At 49.1% G+C, this 8,392-nt stretch overlaps 3 pseudogenes; all 3 read right to left on the bottom strand.

Moving 5' to 3' along the window:
• Window positions 1–873: 873 nt before the first annotated feature.
• On the bottom strand, window positions 874–1,085 carry LOC126421595 (U2 spliceosomal RNA; annotated as a pseudogene).
• A 3,278-nt stretch (window positions 1,086–4,363) lies between these two features.
• Window positions 4,364–4,575, bottom strand: LOC126421661 (U2 spliceosomal RNA; annotated as a pseudogene).
• A 3,274-nt stretch (window positions 4,576–7,849) lies between these two features.
• LOC126421584 (U2 spliceosomal RNA) lies at window positions 7,850–8,061 on the bottom strand (annotated as a pseudogene).
• Between the last annotated feature and the right edge of the window lie 331 nt (window positions 8,062–8,392).

Raw genomic sequence — 8,392 nt, 5'->3', positions numbered from 1 at the left:
AAAAGCAAGTGCCGGAGGGAACGACAAAATACGAGAGCACTCGTCAACAGCCCAGTACCACCCTCCATGTCGAGGAGTAAACTGCGACTCCCATTTGAACGCCGCTAGCTGCCAGGCCAGTGGAGAAGCCGTGAGGCCGCCCCACAGCAGCGCCAGGCCGGCGCGAGCTATACTGGCGCGAGCTACACCTAGCCGAGTGCTTACATCGTCCACCGCCTACTGCATATGTGTGTGTGCGTGTGTACCACGTACTCTGCGTGCGTGCGGCGGCGACGACGACGACATTCGCGAGGAGCTAAGGTTATAACTCCAAAAAATATTATTAAAATTATCTGCGATAGGACCATAAGAGACGCTAACGAGGCATCCGAAGGCACTTTTTTTTTTTTTTTTTAAATGGACTTGTAGTCCGGGGTGATAAGTTACAATACAGCATCACCGGTCTATTGCGGTCTAACTGTGTCGGTGAGGCAGTAAATTTCCACAGGGCAGTGACTGCATCACTGCAATTCACTTTGGAGGTGTGGCGGTGGGACTTGTAGTCCCATACCACCCTCTGACGGTGATAGTACTACATGAGTCAGGCAGAAAAACTTTGCCTAACATGGGCGGGTGAAGGTGTGGCGACTGTCCTGTGCCACCATAAATTACCAGCCTAGCGTAATGCGGCTGCAAGTGCGGTCCGGCTAACCGCAAAAAAAAAAAAAAAAAAAAAAAAAAATTTCTTAAGATAATCTTAAATTAATTAAAAGAAATCGTGGTGTGTAAGCAACTAACTACTGGGCACATCAACAACTACGACAAGTTTTGCTACCAGCGGAATATCTGATCACTGCAGAATGTTAACCCATTTCAGGCTGTGTTTTAATTAATATTAGGTGGGCCGATCCCGACGGTACTGCAATGCCGGGCCAACCCGCGACAGAGGTGGAGCAAGCCCCTAGCACTCCGTCATAAGCCAAAAATGAGTTTAATATTCTGGTCGTGCAATGCAGGACGTATCAGATATTAAGCTGATAAGAACAGATACTACACTTTTTACCCTCCTACCTCCCCTATAGCCCTACCTTTTCCTCTCCAAAAATGCCGCCATCCTCTAGTGTCGACGCAGCACGTAAAGCAGGGTGTTGTTAGCAGCAAGACTTATTGCCATAAACCGAAAATAAAAGCGGAGGCATACTCTGCTATGCCTCAGGGGGCGACGACACACTCCTCAGAAACACACTTCCCTCTGCAGGTGTGAGGCAAGTGATGATGTTAAAAACTAAATAGAAAGAAATAAATAAAGACAGAAATGAACGCAAAAAAAAAAACAGCGACGGTAGCATACTCAAACGAAACTGGCGAGATAATCCTATAGCCCATAGAATTAACGAAGTAATAATCCTCTAAGATAGATTATGTGTTTTCCAATTTTCCAATAATTTTTCATACAACGTTCACACAATTTCCATGTTACCAATTTCCATGCTATCAGTATCATAGAACAGTCTACTCTAGTGATGCCCAGAAGGCCAATATCAAACCTGGGGTATGGTTAAGTCAAGAGTAGTTTGAAAGTCCGAGTGACAAAGATCCAGGGGTACACTCAGGCAATTCTTATACGAGGTGCCCTACTCAGCCTGGAACACCTTTTGATAACCATGAACCATTGCAACTTTAAGAAATCTTGCAAAAGTAATGGTATATTTCCGGTCACATTCCGCCAGGCGATGCTGGCTCCAAAGGTAGTCCATGAAAGAGACAGCATCGGTGAGGCAAAGGGCATAGATCGTGAAAATGGTGTGGCCCAAGAGCCACACCACTGCGTTATGTCGTTTTCGGGGGTTGATCTGAATACCAGGGGTAAGGAACCAGTCGATTGGCACATAGTCCAGTGTAGTCCCACCGATCAGCGCTAATAGCACACGTGCAAGGTCCCACACTTCTGTGACGTGAGGGCATAAGAGACGATGCTCTCTGGTGTCTACGTCACCACATCGGCCGCAAGCAGCCGAGGGCCATAGGCGGATGGCCGCCAAGCGATGATTAGTGGGTATTAAATTGTTTACAACGCGATACCATAGCGCTGAAACTTCTGTGGGAAGGGCTGGGTGGGTGATATTAGCCCAAGCTTGGTGCCAGATGACCGACGGTCGCCTGTCCTCCAATTTATGTGGTGTGGGCTGGCTCTCGAAGCGCCTAGTAAAGGCGCTTCGATGTGCGTGCCTTGTCGGTGGCCACTGTTAGGACGTAACTTTGATTGAGGTAATAGACCTTGACTGCCGTCATCCGGAATGTAATATGTGTCAAACATACTGGTTCACGCGCCGATTGTGGGCGATAACGGTCGAAAAGCACCGCTGTTGTCCCACCTGGATCAATCTCACGCAAAGTGGCGATACGGTGAATCAGGATTGCCGCACATATGCGGGGAAAGTCAATGAGTCCAAGGCCACCATCGACCTTTGGCAGTGTACAAGTCTGTGCATCAACGATGAATAGTGCATGCCGCCACAACAGGCAATATACTGTTTGTGAGATGGCTCTGCTGGTTTGTTTCGGTAGCGTAAGGAGTTGTGCTACATACCATGCCCGTTATAGGATGTAAGTATTAATCAGTTGGATTCGTTGATGGAGGTTGAGTCGTCGATCAGTGTGACTCACGCAAAGTCCTCTGATGCGCGTGAGAATCCGCCTGCACGTGAGTGTTAACATGCGCTGCGGACAGGCAGTCACCTCAAGACCCAAGATACGCTGTTCCCCTACAATCCGGAACCATGGGCGCTCGATGGTCAATGATCGTGGTCCTAGTGGGATTAGCACCATTTTGTTGGATTTTTACATGGCACCGGATGCTCGTTCATAAACGTGGAGGACTCGGCGAACTGAATCGATGTCCCTGGCGTTTGCTACAAACACACCTACACCATCCGCGTATGCCGCACTGCGGAAGGTGACGCCTGGGAAAGGAACACCATCGACCATCCGTCCGATGTCACGCAGCACGGGGTCCAAAGCGATAAAATACACTGACAAGGGACACCCTTGTCGAACTGATCGTCTGATGGGAATTGGTCGTGATCTGCAGCCGTTCACAATGGTTGTGGAATTTGCTCCATCCAAGAAGTGCCGGATGACTCTTATGAAGTGCTCCCCGAAACCCATGCGCGACATAACGGCCAGCAGGTAAGGATGGGAGACCCTATCGAAGGCACCGGCGAAATCTAGGGATCAATTGCAGCCGGGGTTCGAGCGTCGGCGGTGGGTGAGTAAGACAGCATCACGGTATATAGAAGCAGCGGTGAAGGTGGTTCGATTCGAAACGCCACATGATTGAGTGGGACAAAGTACCTTATTCATCACCTGTTTAAGACGTGAAGCCACACTTCGTGCCACCAACTTATAAACAGTGTTAAGAACGGTGATGGGACGTACGCCTCTAGCCCGACAGTCGCCTTTGACCTTTGGATTAAGGGCAATACGTGCAGCTAGAAAATCGGCGGGTAGCTCGCAACCAGCAAAAATCTCCTCGCACATTTTGCAGAAGCGGTCTCCTAACAGGCCGGAAAACCTAGCACTTCAATTAGTGCTGGAATGGCACAATCGAAGGGCGGTATCCTTGCGGAGTACCGCCAGAGATGAAAAACCGCAGTGTCAGGGCCTAAATGCTTGCAGCATGTACCCTCCACATGTGGGGGTCACACACGGTGGTGCGGGCCGATATGGCAACAGGCGACCGTCGAAAACATCGCAAAAGCAAGTGCCGGAGGGAACGACAAAATACGAGAGCACTCGTCAACAGCCCAGTACCACCCTCCATGTCGAGGAGTAAACTGCGACTCCCATTTGAACGCCGCTAGCTGCCAGGCCAGTGGAGAAGCCGTGAGGCCGCCCCACAGCAGCGCCAGGCCGGCGCGAGCTATACTGGCGCGAGCTACACCTAGCCGAGTGCTTACATCGTCCACCGCCTACTGCATATGTGTGTGTGCGTGTGTACCACGTACTCTGCGTGCGTGCGGCGGCGACGACGACGACGACGTTCGCGAGGAGCTAAGGTTATAACTCCAAAAAATATTATTAAAATTATCTGCGATAGGACCATAAGAGACGCTAACGAGGCATCCGAAGGCACTGTCCTGTGCCACCATAAATTACCAGCCTAGCGTAATGCGGCTGCAAGTGCGGTCCGGCTAACCGCAAAAAAAAAAAAAAAAAAAAAAAAAAAAAAATTTCTTAAGATAATCTTAAATTAATTAAAAGAAATCGTGGTGTGTAAGCAACTAACTACTGGGCACATCAACAACTACGACAAGTTTTGCTACCAGCGGAATATCTGATCACTGCAGAATGTTAACCCATTTCAGGCTGTGTTTTAATTAATATTAGGTGGGCCGATCCCGACGGTACTGCAATGCCGGGCCAACCCGCGACAGAGGTGGAGCAAGCCCCTAGCACTCCGTCATAAGCCAAAAATGAGTTTAATATTCTGGTCGTGCAATGCAGGACGTATCAGATATTAAGCTGATAAGAACAGATACTACACTTTTTACCCTCCTACCTCCCCTATAGCCCTACCTTTTCCTCTCCAAAAATGCCGCCATCCTCTAGTGTCGACGCAGCACGTAAAGCAGGGTGTTGTTAGCAGCAAGACTTATTGCCATAAACCGAAAATAAAAGCGGAGGCATACTCTGCTATGCCTCAGGGGGCGACGACACACTCCTCAGAAACACACTTCCCTCTGCAGGTGTGAGGCAAGTGATGATGTTAAAAACTAAATAGAAAGAAATAAATAAAGACAGAAATGAACGCAAAAAAAAAACAGCGACGGTAGCATACTCAAACGAAACTGGCGAGATAATCCTATAGCCCATAGAATTAACGAAGTAATAATCCTCTAAGATAGATTATGTGTTTTCCAATTTTCCAATAATTTTTCATACAACGTTCACACAATTTCCATGTTACCAATTTCCATGCTATCAGTATCATAGAACAGTCTACTCTAGTGATGCCCAGAAGGCCAATATCAAACCTGGGGTATGGTTAAGTCAAGAGTAGTTTGAAAGTCCGAGTGACAAAGATCCAGGGGTACACTCAGGCAATTCTTATACGAGGTGCCTTACTCAGCCTGGAACACCTTTTGATAACCATGAACCATTGCAACTTTAAGAAATCTTGCAAAAGTAATGGTATATTTCCGGTCACATTCCGCCAGGCGATGCTGGCTCCAAAGGTAGTCCATGAAAGAGACAGCATCGGTGAGGCAAAGGTCATAGATCGTGAAAATGGTGTGGCCCAAGAGCCACACCACTGCGTTATGTCGTTTTCGGGGGTTGATCTGAATACCAGGGGTAAGGAACCAGTCGATTGGCACATAGTCCAGTGTAGTCCCACCGATCAGCGCTAATAGCACACGTGCAAGGTCCCACACTTCTGTGACGTGAGGGCATAAGAGACGATGCTCTCTGGTGTCTACGTCACCACATCGGCCGCAAGCAGCCGAGGGCCATAGGCGGATGGCCGCCAAGCGATGATTAGTGGGTATTAAATTGTTTACAACGCGATACCATAGCGCTGAAACTTCTGTGGGAAGGGCTGGGTGGGTGATATTAGCCCAAGCTTGGTGCCAGATGACCGACGGTCGCCTGTCCTCCAATTTATGTGGTGTGGGCTGGCTCTCGAAGCGCCTAGTAAAGGCGCTTCGATGTGCGTGCCTTGTCGGTGGCCACTGTTAGGACGTAACTTTGATTGAGGTAATAGACCTTGACTGCCGTCATCCGGAATGTAATATGTGTCAAACATACTGGTTCACGCGCCGATTGTGGGCGATAACGGTCGAAAAGCACCGCTGTTGTCCCACCTGGATCAATCTCACGCAAAGTGGCGATACGGTGAATCAGGATTGCCGCACATATGCGGGGAAAGTCAATGAGTCCAAGGCCACCATCGACCTTTGGCAGTGTACAAGTCTGTGCATCAACGATGAATAGTGCATGCCGCCACAACAGGCAATATACTGTTTGTGAGATGGCTCTGCTGGTTTGTTTCGGTAGCGTAAGGAGTTGTGCTACATACCATGCCCGTTATAGGATGTAAGTATTAATCAGTTGGATTCGTTGATGGAGGTTGAGTCGTCGATCAGTGTGACTCACGCAAAGTCCTCTGATGCGCGTGAGAATCCGCCTGCACGTGAGTGTTAACATGCGCTGCGGACAGGCAGTCACCTCAAGACCCAAGATACGCTGTTCCCCTACAATCCGGAACCATGGGCGCTCGATGGTCAATGATCGTGGTCCTAGTGGGATTAGCACCATTTTGTTGGATTTTTACATGGCACCGGATGCTCGTTCATAAACGTGGAGGACTCGGCGAACTGAATCGATGTCCCTGGCGTTTGCTACAAACACACCTACACCATCCGCGTATGCCGCACTGCGGAAGGTGACGCCTGGGAAAGGAACACCATCGACCATCCGTCCGATGTCACGCAGCACGGGGTCCAAAGCGATAAAATACACTGACAAGGGACACCCTTGTCGAACTGATCGTCTGATGGGAATTGGTCGTGATCTGCAGCCGTTCACAATGGTTGTGGAATTTGCTCCATCCAAGAAGTGCCGGATGACTCTTATGAAGTGCTCCCCGAAACCCATGCGCGACATAACGGCCAGCAGGTAAGGATGGGAGACCCTATCGAAGGCACCGGCGAAATCTAGGGATCAATTGCAGCCGGGGTTCGAGCGTCGGCGGTGGGTGAGTAAGACAGCATCACGGTATATAGAAGCAGCGGTGAAGGTGGTTCGATTCGAAACGCCACATGATTGAGTGGGACAAAGTACCTTATTCATCACCTGTTTAAGACGTGAAGCCACACTTCGTGCCACCAACTTATAAACAGTGTTAAGAACGGTGATGGGACGTACGCCTCTAGCCCGACAGTCGCCTTTGACCTTTGGATTAAGGGCAATACGTGCAGCTAGAAAATCGGCGGGTAGCTCGCAACCAGCAAAAATCTCCTCGCACATTTTGCAGAAGCGGTCTCCTAACAGGCCGGAAAACCTAGCACTTCAATTAGTGCTGGAATGGCACAATCGAAGGGCGGTATCCTTGCGGAGTACCGCCAGAGATGAAAAACCGCAGTGTCAGGGCCTAAATGCTTGCAGCATGTACGCTCCACATGTGGGGGTCACACACGGTGGTGCGGGCCGATATGGCAACAGGCGACCGTCGAAAACATCGCAAAAGCAAGTGCCGGAGGGAACGACAAAATACGAGAGCACTCGTCAACAGCCCAGTACCACCCTCCATGTCGAGGAGTAAACTGCGACTCCCATTTGAACGCCGCTAGCTGCCAGGCCAGTGGAGAAGCCGTGAGGCCGCCCCACAGCAGCGCCAGGCCGGCGCGAGCTATACTGGCGCGAGCTACACCTAGCCGAGTGCTTACATCGTCCACCGCCTACTGCATATGTGTGTGTGCGTGTGTACCACGTACTCTGCGTGCGTGCGGCGGCGACGACGACGACGACGTTCGCGAGGAGCTAAGGTTATAACTCCAAAAAATATTATTAAAATTATCTGCGATAGGACCATAAGAGACGCTAACGAGGCATCCGAAGGCACTGTCCTGTGCCACCATAAATTACCAGCCTAGCGTAATGCGGCTGCAAGTGCGGTCCGGCTAACCGCAAAAAAAAAAAAAAAAAAAAAAAAAAAAATTCTTAAGATAATCTTAAATTAATTAAAAGAAATCGTGGTGTGTAAGCAACTAACTACTGGGCACATCAACAACTACGACAAGTTTTGCTACCAGCGGAATATCTGATCACTGCAGAATGTTAACCCATTTCAGGCTGTGTTTTAATTAATATTAGGTGGGCCGATCCCGACGGTACTGCAATGCCGGGCCAACCCGCGACAGAGGTGGAGCAAGCCCCTAGCACTCCGTCATAAGCCAAAAATGAGTTTAATATTCTGGTCGTGCAATGCAGGACGTATCAGATATTAAGCTGATAAGAACAGATACTACACTTTTTACCCTCCTACCTCCCCTATAGCCCTACCTTTTCCTCTCCAAAAATGCCGCCATCCTCTAGTGTCGACGCAGCACGTAAAGCAGGGTGTTGTTAGCAGCAAGACTTATTGCCATAAACCGAAAATAAAAGCGGAGGCATACTCTGCTATGCCTCAGGGGGCGACGACACACTCCTCAGAAACACACTTCCCTCTGCAGGTGTGAGGCAAGTGATGATGTTAAAAACTAAATAGAAAGAAATAAATAAAGACAGAAATGAACGCAAAAAAAAAACAGCGACGGTAGCATACTCAAACGAAACTGGCGAGATAATCCTATAGCCCATAGAATTAACGAAGTAATAATCCTCTAAGATAGATCATGTGTTTTCCAATTTT

Source organism: Schistocerca serialis, chromosome 1, assembly GCF_023864345.2.
Source record: "Schistocerca serialis cubense isolate TAMUIC-IGC-003099 chromosome 1, iqSchSeri2.2, whole genome shotgun sequence".
NCBI lineage: Eukaryota > Metazoa > Arthropoda > Insecta > Orthoptera > Acrididae > Schistocerca > Schistocerca serialis.
This window is presented reverse-complemented; position numbering and strand designations above follow the sequence as displayed.